A 14,253-nucleotide genomic window follows, 5' to 3' on the forward strand; every position below is an offset into this window, starting at 1 on the left:
CTTTTCAAAAGTCTATCAATTCTATCAATTCAATGCCTACTGACCAGCAGGAAGTTTGGGAGTGTTCTGTTTTTTAGGATTCTTTATCCACATTTTCTTTTTTTCAAGTTTCTCCCATAAATTTGATTATCCATACAGTAAAACTGGGATAATAAAACAGCCCGTCATTGTTAACCTGTGCAGGTATTTGTCATTGTCCTTATGATTATCCAAAGGATGCGGGGCAGTACGGCTCTGTGCCCACTTCTCAAACTTGGATTAACAGCAGTTACATCAGTGGTCCTCAAAGCGTCTGAATAAACAGGACAAAATCATGCAGAGTTTGCACCGGACCTTCCCCATCTCTAACAGGTCAGGCCATGACAAATAAGCATACAATCTCCGTAAAAAAAATTACACTTGCTATGAAAACAAAACTTCAAAATAGGTGCCCCAGTCTCTCTTCCAAGCCAGTTGCCACCTCTGGTTTTCTCTACACAGAAATTCTAAAGATGTCCCAGAGGATATGGTTGGGGCAACTTTTAGATGTGTCGGTTTTACTTATTTTTTTAAAGGCTTTATTTATTTTAGAGAGAAAGACAGCATGAGCGGGAGGGGCAGAGGAAGAGGGGGAGAGAGAATCTCAAGCAGACTCCACGCTGAGGGCAGAGCCTGACGTGGGGCTCAATCCCAGGACCCTGAGATCACAACCTGAGCTGAAGCCAAGAATCAGATGCTGAACCGACTGTGCCACCCCAGTGGGTCAATTTTAATTTTGGGGAGAAAACTGAAATATACTGATCACTAAGTAATTTAAAATATTATTTCATGTTTAAATAAACATTATGAATAGACTATAAAAGTCACATAAAGCTTTAGAAAAAACACTCAGCCCTCAAAGAAATCTGACTGATACCATGGAATATTTTTGCGCTGCACCACCAAGCTCTGAGAGTATGAGACCATCCTCCTCTCTTGGTACAAGGATTTGTGTGGCTACATTTAAGAAGTTCTGGTTGTAGAGAAGAGCTGTGGATTCAAATCCCAGTCCTGCCAACTGAGGTCCATGACCTTGGTTCAACTTCTAGCCATATCTTTGCTACCTATGAAATAATGATGCTGGAGCACGTGAGTGGCTCAGTCGGTTCAGCACCTGCCTTCAGCTCAGGTCAAGATCCCAGGGTCCTGGGATGGAGCCCTGCATTGGGCTCCCTGCTCAGGGGGGAGCCTTCTCCCTCTCACTCTGCCTGACACTGCCCCTATTTCTTCTCTCTCTCTGTCAAATAAATAAATAAAATCTTTAAAAAATTAAAAAAAAAAAAAGAAAGAATGATGCTAACAGCCACCTCCTAGAATACAGTGGATGCTGGAACCAAAGTATATATACAAAGAGCCAGATGCAGTAGATGCTCAACAAATCGGAGTCATTTTCTTCTCCCCCCGCCATTCCCCCTTTCCTACTGGTTATGTAGGATCTCAGGTCACAATGATGCTTGGAACTCCACCAGCCATCACCTACAATTTCTCAAAGATGTGAAATCAGGGGCCCCTGGTTGGTGCAGTCAGTTCAGCGTCTGACTCTTGGTTTCAGCTCAGATCATGATCTCAGGGTTGTGAGATCGAGCCCCGTGAGACTCAGCACTCACTGTGGAGTCTGCTTGAGAGTCTCCTCTCCCTCTCCTTTGCCTCTCCCACTCGTGCTCTCTCTCTCTAAAATTAATAATAATAATAATTTAAATAAATAATAGTAAAAATGAATAAAAGTAAGAAAATAAAAAGATACTAAATCAGTCCAGCATTGAAAACCTATACATCTTATTCGTTTACCCATTTGGCAAATACTCATTAAGCATCTACTTTGTGGCAGACGCCATCTACGAGTGAAAGGGCTCAGGAGGCAAGAAAAGAGTGTGAAAATACACCATTCCAGGTCATTTCACACAAGTGTTTTCCATGACAGCGAATGGCTGCAGAGCCTTCTCAGTTGGGAGAAGGAGGAGCAATGACAAAACACGCTGGTATCCCAGGTAATTCCAGCGTAGTTTAATGCTCTCACCAGCGTTCATTAGGACACCGGGGTCCCAATTCAGTTCCCATCAGGGATATTAATAATAACCAAAAGCTATTAGTGAGGCCAAGAAAAAGAAATGAAAAGCCCCCAGACCCAAACAAAGAAGGCTTCCAGCAGCAAAGAGCAACCAAGAAGAAACTGCTGGAACTTGGTCACCAGTGATTCATCTCTGCAGCCTGCCCATTTACTGTCTTTCCAGTTCAGTGGTAACAGCGATCACACCATTTAGACTCAGCACTCAGACTGCTCCAGCCTGCCCGGAAATCTGCATGGAAGCAAAGGATCAAAATGCCTTTTCATCTAAAGAACTGTGAATTAACTCTCTGCCTTTTTAATTACTCTCAATTACTTTCCCACTATTTATAAGGATTTTTTTTTTTTGCATAACAAAATCCAACTCTAATCAATATATGCAGTATATCCCAGCTGATTAGTGTAATTCTTGCCCCACCATGATGCTGGAGCTGTGCCAGCCTTACCTAGCACACAATTAAATGTCTGGTAATGCCTGCTGCTACCCAGCAGGCCTCATGAGTTAATAGGGAAAAAACGGGATTCACATTTGCCTCTACCAGCCCCTAAGTGCCCTCGCTCTCTCTCATCTGCTTGTAGACACGTACGAAGTGTGACTGGAGAAATAAAGGCCTGGAATAATGACACAAACCTAAAAGACACAGGAGCACAAGAAAAGGATCTCCAAAGTCTAATTCATCGTCTCCTCATTTCAGCAAATCCTTCCAGAAATAAGATATCACTCTTCTCACCCTCTATTCCAATACTGAACTGTGAGAGCACATTCTACGTACAGAGAAGATTCAGGTATCTAGACCCATCTAAATCCAATATTATGAATTATGTTCAGTGTACCTTCAAGCCAATTTTCAAATAAACACAAATCACTTAATAAGAAATTAAGAGCATTACCCACTTCTCATGTTTCCATGGATTTGGTGTTAATGAGATTTTGTTTGTTAAGCTCACAGAATGACAAAGTGTCTAAAAGACAGACACAGCCTTTACCCAATTTCCATTCATTCAAGAAAGTTATTGAGCATTTTTTGCAATACGACATTCCCAACACACACACCTGTTCACATGCTGATTTTACCAGCCTGCCCCTCAAATAATGCTTTATTGCAATATAATTGAAAAAAAAAAGTAGGAATTTGGAATTTTACAAGACTTACATTTTAATCTAATCTATGACTATCAGCCAGGTAATCTCATACATTCATTCTTACACACTATGTGCCTGACACTGTAAATCCAAGGCTTTAAAGCAAGATTCTCTTGCCCACAAAGGTCAGAACTGAGTAAGCAGTACCCGTGGGAACCTCCATGCCTCAGTATACACTGGGATGGTGTGTTAATTATACGCTAGTGTAACAACAGTTACGGCACACGTGTTTACAAATGATTTGATTTTTAAATGTAAATTAGAAAGACTCCAAAGATCCTCGTAATAACAACATCGTTAGGTACATATGTATTCTCTGCTTTCTGGAGACAGAAAAAACTCAGCACTGAAGTGTGCTCCCACCTTCCAGTGTATTTTACCTTTGACTGTGAACATTAATTTCTATGCGGCTGTATCCTTAGGTACAAATTCCTCTACCAGGACCTCCTCGAAAGCAAAGTGGTGCACCTCCAAGGTAACCAGACACTTGGGTGTGTCTACGATGCCTTTTTGGTGTATTCGCCACACTCCTTGAAAACTTACAAGGAGCCACAGCTCTGACAGGTCAGCCAATCAAGAACCTGGGTGTGTCTATGCCCGGAGGATCTTTCCTTGGACTAGAAAATGTGGACTTCAAATACACTATATCCCACCAATATCAGAATCATAATGCAGCCCCAGTACCTCAGAGATAGGTTTTAATATTTGGCCATGGATGTTGCACTGTGAAGGTCAATGATACACTATTCAAGTTGAACATCAACAGATATGGTCATTCCGTTTTAAATATTTAAACACTGCTAAGATCCAGCAATGATAAGAGTGGAGGAGTAAAGGTTAATGTAATGCTTCTGAGCCCTGGGAGCGATGGTCTCTAGGGGGGAAGAGGCACCAGCACAGGTTAAGTACAAGGCAGATGATATTAGGTGCTGCAACAGTGATACGCACTGTAGTGGGGACATGAGTGCAGCAATGTGGAAAAGCAATACAGGAGGTAAGGTTGAGGCAAACCTGCAGGATGGCATAGGGCTCCAACTAGTGACCACAGGGGTTGGGCAGGGTGGACACATATAGAGGGGCCAGCAGCCACTACGGAGAGCAAAAAGTAGGAAGGGGCCCTATAACAGGTGAGAAGCTCTGAGCGATCACGTCCACTTCTCTGGACGGTCCCAAGTCTGGGAACAGGAGAGAGCCTTATTCAGTATCTTCACATAGAGCTGATATGGTCAGAGGTGTGATTCTGGATAGGACTGGCCTAAGCCCGCTGCCCCAGAAACTCTTCAGCTTTCCCATTTCTGCAACCACTCCATAAATGAGCTGGACTTTTCTCTCCTAACTCCAGTCCCACTCCAACTTGCCCCTCCCGCTTCCCCTCTGATGCTTCTCCTCAAAGCAGTGCTGAAGGAAAAGGTTGCGCTCTAACTTTCAGACCGTCACATATTTGAAAATAAAATATATTTCCCAGATGCGTACCATCTTGTCTTTCTCTGAGAAACCGGATATACGAAAATTTAAAGTTAAAAAACAGACAAATTAAGGAGAAACAAAATATTCTTTAGAAAAGAATGTGCCCCAGGATCTGCTTAAATAGTGAGTTTTCCCTAATTGAATGCATTTAAAATGTGATTTGCTTTGAAAAATGTGATTTACGCTCATGTTTAAAAACGTTATCTATTGTACAAGAGCAATCTAGGCTTATTCACTTTGATTATTATAATAACCACTGATGAGCTGTGTGAAAATGGCATATCTCATAAAATACCTGTATCTCCCTCTCTCTCTTTGAAGAGGAAGTAGAATATGTTACTAATCCTACCTATTTAACAGAAATATACAGAGTGTAAATCAAACAGACTATGCACTGCTGAATAAAACTTGGGAATAAAGCGACGCATATAAATAATTACACATACGAACTCCACACTTCCAAAGTAAAAGAAGATTATCTAATTATTGGATAATTTAGGAAGCTCTAGGAAATTGATCTGGCTATATATGTTTTCACCTTACTTTTCCCAAACAATTGCCTGCATTGCATAATTCCTTCATAGTAGTAGCTGTCCTCTGAACGTAAATGAGGTATTAAGAGTCTCATTGTTAATCCAGGCACTTCCAAGCAGATGAGGTCACTTCAACTCAATAAAAGATTGCTTGTGTCATCTTTCTGACTTAGGGCACACATGCCTTCTGTCCTTTTCTGGACCTACCTAGGTAAACATCATGCAGTCGAGAAAGCTAACTTTTCAAGGGTCAGGCACCACATTTGTTTAATATGTTTTCATGCAAAATCAGCCCAAGGTCATTAGAGCACTCAGTACACTTTCGCCAACAACGGCATGGATTTGAAGAACCAACGTAGGGCCTCGGAAAGACTAACAGTATAATGTGTACTTACTTCACCCAGGCTCGAATGATCTGCTACGTCTCTAGGAAAGATAGAATGGTAGATTATTTTAGACAGCTCCTCAAGAAACATACTTATGAAGATGAGGAATTAAGAAATCTTACAAAACTAGCTGTTTACATTAACACCGTTGCAAGAGAGAGCTAAAATTTAAATTGTAAACAAGTGATGACAAATCCTCAAGGATTTGGTGAGCCGTGCTTCTCGCATCTTCACTTGTCAAAATTCCCAATTTATTTCTTTACTAATTGTGGCACTTTCGAGCATTTATAACCATCAAACGCAGTTCAAAAAGAAATCTATGCCGCAACAAGGATATTTAAAAAGAAAAGTATTTCTCAGTCTCCGGATGCCTGGGTGGCTCAGTTGGTCTACCTTCGGCTCAGGTCATGATCCCAGGGTCCTGGATTGAGTCCCACATTGGGCTCCCTGCTCAGCCGGGAGCCTGCTTCTCCCTCTGCCTGTTTTTCTCCCTGCTTGTGCGTTTGCTCTCTCTCTCTCTCTCTCTTTCTCTGACAAATAAATAAGTAAATAAAACTTAAAAAAAAAAAAAAAAGAATTTCTCTTATATGACTGGAAACTTTCCCATGGCAACAATCTGGAGTCAAAAGGATTTACATCACTAACCCATCAACCATAAAACTGAAAAGGACACTGAGAAATGCAGATTTCAGATAAATACAATATAGGGCTGACAGTTACAAAGAAGAAATTAACCTCACAAATTACTTTTAAACTACTAGAGCAAAAATTCCACCATGAATTTCACTTCCCCATACTTATTTTTCAGAGGTTACAAAGCCCTGCCTGATGTTTTGGTGATACTTCATAATGTTAGGAAATATCATGGGCTCACTCCATGGGGATGGCCATCAATGAGAGAAGCAAAATTATCCTCATCAGTTGCAAAGTCAAAAAAAAAGCACACATCACTGAAGTCAAGAAGCACAAAATGGCAAATGATCAAGTTCCAACAGCTAGAAAGATCCAAGACATTATGAGCTTTTAATGAGTGAAACATGCCATGAGAAAGAGACCTTCTGTCAATAAATCCAAATCCTGGTTCACTAATTAAACCATCTAATACAGTGTCTGAATATGTAGACACCAGACTTCAACATTTCTTAATTATATTCAATTCCAGGCATATTTTTCCATTTAATTGACATTCTGAAATGCCTTTACAGTCCTATCAGATAGGTACCAAATTCTCAAAGGAGATTACTACACACTTCTGAATTCTGATTCATCTCATTGAAATTGTTATTTTGAAACTTTCCTTTGAAATGTGGAAAAGATTCACACCCCACTTTGTCCATAACTCTAGCAACATTAAGGTCATCTGTCTGCACCTGGACCACTTTCTTGTGTACACTTCTCCCTAGTGGGGCTCTCTACAGCCAGGCCAAACTTACAAAACCGTAGCTACAAACCCTGGCCTGGCATGGGACCACAATCACGTGAATCACACAACACACCCCTCAACCGCAGCACCAACCGCCATCATGTAGCCACCACTTAGAGCCAGACACAGAATCTTAAACTGCAGCCTTAGACACAGATTTTAATGCTCCAAATATTTTTTTCAGATGCTCGAAATATTAGTCATATACTTAGACTTTGAAAAAAAAAATCAACAAAATGTCATTTGCAATAGATGGTCTAGGTTTCAGAAAAGACCAACTTACCCCTCTACCACTCCTTGCAAGACGCAGTCTCATTCCACTTTTGAAGAACACACACGCGCACACACACGTATGCCATGTTTATCTGATAGAAAAAAAATGACATTTATACTATCATTAGCCACATCTGTCACTAGATTTAATCTGTATTATCTGGCATGCTTTCAGATGTTTACAAGTGTTAAGTAATGTTCAATGATATTTCCTAGCATTAATAATTTGAGGTTTATTTCAAAACGTGAAATGTAATCACTGCTCCAACGTGTTCACTTTTTAACCTTCCACAGTACTGAAAGGCTATAATTTTTATCAGATTGTTTGGAATTTAATTTAGTTGAAGTCCTGAAGTTACAATTAAACTTCCAGTTAACCTTTCATATCTGTGCCTCATTCAACAGCTGGGCTTATCTCCAACATCTCAAAAAAAAAAGAAAAGGAATAAAGAATAACTGAAATATCATTTGCAACTGCTCTGCAAAGTACAAATATCAGCAAGTCATGGTGAACATCCACGGTAAAAGTTAGAGCCTTCTCACACACATTCTGGAAGCCAGCATTACCATGCATACTATTTACTTTATAAAGTATATATATGTAAGTATAACATATATATATATGTGTGTGTATGTATGTGTGTGTGTTATAAAGCAAGCAAGAGACATGAATGTTGAATTCCCAAAGGACAGAACACCTCAGAGTTCTCTATGCCAAAGCTAATTCATAACTAAGCTTCAGAGGAAAACAGGGAGCTAAGAATATTCCAGTACATCAGCCTGTAAGAATGAAGTTGCTTCTTAAGCACGTGCCAGAAGCATGCCTGCCAAACTAGTAGGTTCCTTCAACCTCCAGCAAGCTGTGATTTTTTTCCCTGAAGTGCACACATCTCTAGCCACAACTAGACTATAAGCTCCTTGAGAACATGACTCATTTTGATATGCAACACATCTCTTGTAACCCCTACAAATAAAAAGAGAATTGAGCAAATATTGATGGATTACACTGAATTCATTCCCTGAATTCAGAAGCACATGAAAAGAGACCCCAGAGCAAGAGTCCAATATGGAAAGGGGAAGAATTTTTATTCCTGGAGATGTTTGAAGCCTTCGAAATTTCATTTATCAGCACCTGGACCAGCTGTGATTGCTATCAGGAGAAGGAACTAAGGCAAAGTTCAGTAAAATGGAAAATAAACTGACATTAGGAAACAGAAGGAATGCTAACCGACTGGGAAACTGAGAACCCAAAAACGCAGGAGGATGGAAGCCATGAGCCTCCTAGCTACCTCGTTCGCAGCCAGGCCAGCTCATCTTGTACTCCCTATAAATTCCCAGGCGCTACCTTCACAGCAGGAGAATGCAGAGCGCAAGTGCTCCAGGTTTCCATTCAGATTGCCTGAGGTCTGGGAGCTTTGGCCAGGACTCAAACTCCATACCTGATGCACAACCTTTGTAGCGGTGCTTCTCAGGCCCGGCTACCTAATGACATCTGCTGGGAGGCTTTAAAAGATACTGATGCCTGGATCCTCCGCCTGGAGATTTGGATTTAAATGGTCTGGATGCAACTTGTTGCATGGGTTGTTTTAAAAGCTTTTGGGTGATTTCAAGGTGCAGTTAAGGCTGAGAACTGCTTTAGGACCACTTTTGGGAGCCTTGGGTGGTGTGAGACACCTCAAGGAGTTAATGGTAAATAATAATAGGTGGTGCCATAAACAACCCATTAAAGTTTATGAACACAGCAAAAATGAATGATTCTTTAAAGGGTCTACTAAAGAGTAGTCTATTTACAACAATACTTTTTAAGTATTGCCAACAGTCAACTAAAAAAATTCCAGAATTGTTGATATAACCACTAGAAAGACAGGGTGTGTATATTTCAGGGAGGAAGGGGGGATACACGCATGCACCTGCAGGTAGGCTCCCAGACACGATTAAAACACGGAAGGGTCCTCTTCCAAGTTGGGGGTGGAGGGACAAAAGGATAATGAAAAAAACGGCCTGAATAAATTCTGGTATCTTCCCAAAATACTGAATAACATTCCAATAGCCTATGTGGCCTGTTCTGTGATTATGTTCTTCCAGGAAAGAAGCCCTGTCCTAAAGAAATTAAAGAATTAATGCTGTAATATCTTGCCTATATAAGGTTTCACTAAGAATTACTAAATTGGATTATATTCACTCTATAGTCCTCCTAAAAGTTCACCTTTGCTCCTATTAATCTCTCCCTTGTACTCTTGTCAATTAACAAATATGGCCATGTGTTGACTTCTAGTTTGCACACATTAGGGTAGCTCTCATCTTCCCAACAGAATAGTACACAGAAGCAAAGGATATATTTTACTTTGACAAAGGCTATATCTGAATTCTGCCCACTGCCTTGCAAAGGGAGGTAGGCTGAGTAAATATTACCGAAAAGAAATTTAAAAGAAATTTAAAAATGAATTTTTTAAAGAGATAAAAGAAACAAGGAAAAATAAGAAAAAGAAAAAAGTGAAGCTTTTCTTAAACAAAAATAAAGGAAATGACTTTAAATTCCATGTGACTTTACAGAATAAACACAAAGGGGTAAAATTTAAGACACACAAGGGCAAGAGTTAATTAAACAAATTTCTTTTATTAAATGGAGGCTAAAATCCACGGTCTTGAAAGCCTGTAAGTTCAGAAAGGTGAAAGACTAAAATCTGCTCAAGGATCCTTCTCAAGGTCGCCTACACAACTTTTCTGTCCAGACAAGGCCACATTCACATAAAACATCACCAAAGGGAGGACAATCCTACAACCCTCCCCAGGCCTCCTCCCAGGTCTCCTATTCATACATATCTACCCAGTGAAGGAAACAACACACTTCCATTATATGAAGGGTTTGATCGTTAGGCTTTGAAATTTGTGCTCTATTTTCTCTGACCATCATCAGGCCAGTAAATCCACTCTCAAATTTTTACCCTTTCTACTTAATACAAATATATCTCAATCCTAGAACAAGCTAAAATTAAGACTAACCTAGGAGTACCAGTCCAATCCAGAGAGACTAGAATGGTCATTTGTCACTGTTACATGTAACTGACAGACTATTTTGGTCGACCAGAAACTGGCTGAAAGCCGCCAGACAAGTGTCAAATATGTTCTCAATAAATTCAATCTGTGGCATTCAGCTGAATCTTTTCATTTTTGTTTCTTTAAGGAAAGGCAAGCTGTCCTAAAATTAGTCTTAGAAATTTGGGGAAAGGGAGGCAACATAAACAAAGAAAGACAAGAGCTTATTAGAGGAGCAGATACTCTTCAACTGACAGAAAATCAGTGTTTGAGAAGCCTGTAGAATCAAATTGGCCAAAACAGAGAAAAGATCTATTTACCCTCAAGGTCTTCATCCAGGAAGTCACGTAAGCCACAAGTATCTATTTTGTGCCTCTTAGGCAGCAGGCACTGTGGTCAACCTCAAGAGGACAAACTTATGAAACACAAACCCAACCCCCACAATTGGGTAGAAGGATTCCCAAAATGACATATGCAACAACTACAGATTGAAAAGTATTTCAGAAAACTTTATCAATAAGCAAGGCAATATATACAGGGGGTGCATTTCTGCCTTTAACATCTATGGAACTCAGGGGATCTCTTCTCTGCAGGACAGAATTAGGCAGCAGACATGGCCCTCCCTCTAGGTCTGTCAGATCCCTTTCTTTTAAATTTCCATTCCTCCCTGGTGTTTGTCACAATCAGCAAAGACAAGGGTTCATCAATAGTCCTTCCCCAGCAATCAAAGGAAATCAATCCGAATGGCCCAGCCCACCTGATCCCATCAGACGATCCCCACTCAATGCTCCACCAGCCCAGGGAAAAAAGCCTAAGAATGACCCACAATGGAAGAAACCAAACACCCCCAATATTATCCTTTGCCTCTAGCCCCAGAGGGAAAACCCCACCCACCAGTTAACCTGATAGGTGTGGGTTATCAATGAATGCCACACCCAACTCCACCAAGGGTAAGATAAAACCACCTTGGTCCTATTTGCATTATGAGCTATAAATATAGTATAACAGAACAGCCACTGGGAGCACTGCTCGGGCCAGCTGGTAATGACTAAATATCCTCTCCTCACTCGTAATTGCCTACTTCTTTGTGACATAATTCATCAACCAGATTACAGCAGGTCATTCTGCAACATATGAAGAAAGCAAGGATAACATAACCTGACACATCAAAATGTTCTTCTGCGAGCAGCCTGAAGAGCTGCTTTATAAAAAGCTGTGAGCTGGCAAAATAACCATATAGCATACAGGTCAGTGGGCAGCCACTCTGCTTATTGCTACTCATTTCATTTTTGAGTAGCTCAGCACAACTGTAATTGCTAGTTAACAAATAGACTGGGTCCTGACTATTTAAAAAAATTCCCAAAATGGCTCTGCCAGGAACCAAAATAAATAAAATGCAGGGGGAAGAAAAAGCAGGGCGGGGATGCTGATAGCCAGTCACTGGTCAACAATCCCTGGCTGTGAAAATCCTGCAGCCACAAGAGATGGAGCCAGCCCAGCAGCCACTGATTTCTGATCTCTGAGCCAGCTGCCTTTCATGTGGAGTTCTCTGTGTGGTTAAGATATGAAGACATTATAACTGGACAGTTCTGGGAACTTTCTCATCCCAGTGCACTGTGCATAGAAACTGGCCCCAGCACTATTCATTGTCCAAGTTCCCAAAAGGCAACCACACGGATTCATGATTAAATATCAGCATTCGGTTTAATTCTAAGAGACAACTTTTCTCCTTGTAAAATGTTAAGAACCCTTCCCCCACTTCAACCCTATTAGGAAAAAAAAAAAGCACATCAAAGCGCTCAAGTTATTATGCATTTTTTTGTCTTTGTCTCTTGGCGCCCTGGTTTTCTTGGCTGTTCTTTATTCTCTCACTGCTCAACTGCTCCAATTTAGGAATAAGAACTTGAAAGAAAGAAAGAAAGAAAGAAAGAAAGAAAGAAAGAAAGAAAGAAAGAAAGAAAGAAAGAAAGAGAAAGAAAGAGAAAAGCAGGAGCAGTTGCCTCTGTACAATTCCCAGATTCTGCAGAATCTCCATCTCTCAATCTCTTCTCTCTCCTTCTTCCTCCTCCATCCCCTCCCTTCCTTGCCTTCTCAGATTCTAATCTTCACGTCACAAACCAGAACAGCATTCAAGCGTTCGGTAAACGTTAAGAGTTAAATTCAGCGCCTGAAGGTAGAGACAAAATCTGGGCTCTCCTTAGTCGACACTGACAAGGGGGCACCTCAAGTCCTCAATTCCTAGATGGCGGGCTTCCCCGTTCCACCACCTGAACTTGCCGCCTGGATTCCAGGCAAAGTCGTCTGCAGTCTTTCTGGCCGGTTCTCAGCCTCTGCACGTATTTTAACTCGGCCCGGGCGCAATCGGAGAATCTAATCCTAGCAACAAAGCCAGGAGCACAAATCCACCGTGATGAACTGGTCGGCCTGCTCCCCCGCCCCCCTTCCTCCCACCGCCCGCGACTCGCCTTTGAAAAGACAAGCGTTGGGGCCAGAAAATTAATACGTCCGAAGCTAGCTAGAGAAAAGCGGCGGAATACAAAGTGGCCAGGAGCGGTCTGGGTTTCGTTGTTTGTTTACGTGTTATCTTTTTAAACAAGGACCTACCGAAGTGAACCCGGGCTGGTCGAGCCCTGGGTGGGAGCGTCGAACAGCCCCGGGCGCCGCGCAGACAGCTCGCCCTCCGCCCCCTCTCCCGCCAGGCTGGGGCCGGGGTGAGTGGGGGAGGTTCGTGCGGGTTTGTCTGACACTTGTAAATGGAAGTGGGATCCAACTTGGAAAACAAACGCGCCGGAGTCTGGGGGCGGGGAAGAGCGGGAGGAGGGTTGAGGAGGAGAAAAGACTCTTCAATCATTTGCGCGGTCCGCGCTTCCCTCCCTCCCGCCGCGGCTGCCGCAGGTTCGCCCGAACCCGAAGCGGAGTCCCAGTGGGCGCGCGGCGGCGGCGAGACGGGGCCGGGGGCCCAGGCGGGCCGAGTAGGCCAGCCGCCACCCGCCGCCGCCACCGACCACCGCCGCCGACCGCCCACGCTCCGGGCCGCTGGCGCCTCTCCCGCCCGGGAGCCTCTCCTAGCCCCCCAGGGCGATCTCGCCCGGTCACCGCAGCCTCGCTCTCCTCACATCCATTCAGGGACCCCTTCCGCTGCCCGGTTGGCCCCCATTATTATAAGGAGCTGCAGCCGCAGGATGCCATCATCACCACCACCACCACCACACACACACACACACACACATCCCGGGGGTGCCCCCCTTTCCTCTTGTCGCAGGCTACCCTAGAGGCTCCCTCAGCTCGCGGCCAAACTCCCGCCACCCCCTCATCCCAGCCCCAAGCGCGCCGCCGCCCACGACAGCGGAGCAGGGAAAGTGCACAATAAAAGTTGCTTTCCGCGAAGCCTTAATCCAGGTCAATGTTTAACCATCTCGGAAAGCACGCGCGACAAAAGTCAGTGGGAGAGGGGAGGGAGGACTAGACCACAGCACCGCTAAAAATACCCGGGCTCGCAGCCTCGCGCACGCCCCGGGGCCGGATGCACTTTAGCTCAGCGACCCCCACTGGCGAAATCCTGGCGCGCATGGAGCGCCGCGCGAGGACGGTCCCGGCGGTCTCCGCTGCCTCCGGGCCGCTCCCCTCAGACCCCGACCCCGGCCCCGCACCCACACTCGTCCCGGCTAGGGGGTCCATCCACACCCGCCCGGGAAGGGGCCCCCAACGCAGAGCTGGCGCGCCCTCGCGTTCCCGCCTCCCGACACAGAGAGGGAGGCAACGCACCCCCGGGGCGGTCAGACCCGCGCTGCTTTCTTTTCAAAGACAAGCAACCTTCACGCGTGCAAGCCGGCCCGCCAAAAATCATGCACTCTCCCTAGACGCTCTGCTTCCTTCTCCCTGTAGAAGAAGGAAAAATCCTCCCTCCC

At 43.5% G+C, this 14,253-nt stretch overlaps 1 protein-coding gene across 2 annotated transcripts in view; it reads right to left on the reverse strand.

Moving 5' to 3' along the window:
* FAT3 (FAT atypical cadherin 3) overlaps positions 1 to 14,253 on the reverse strand; it is a 638,491-nt gene that overhangs the window by 623,250 nt on the left and 988 nt on the right. The gene's annotated exons all lie outside the window — the stretch shown is intronic.

The sequence above is a fragment of the Ursus americanus genome, chromosome 16, assembly GCF_024610735.1.
Source record: "Ursus americanus isolate L20-20 chromosome 16, mUrsAme1.1.p, whole genome shotgun sequence".
Lineage (NCBI taxonomy): Eukaryota > Metazoa > Chordata > Mammalia > Carnivora > Ursidae > Ursus > Ursus americanus.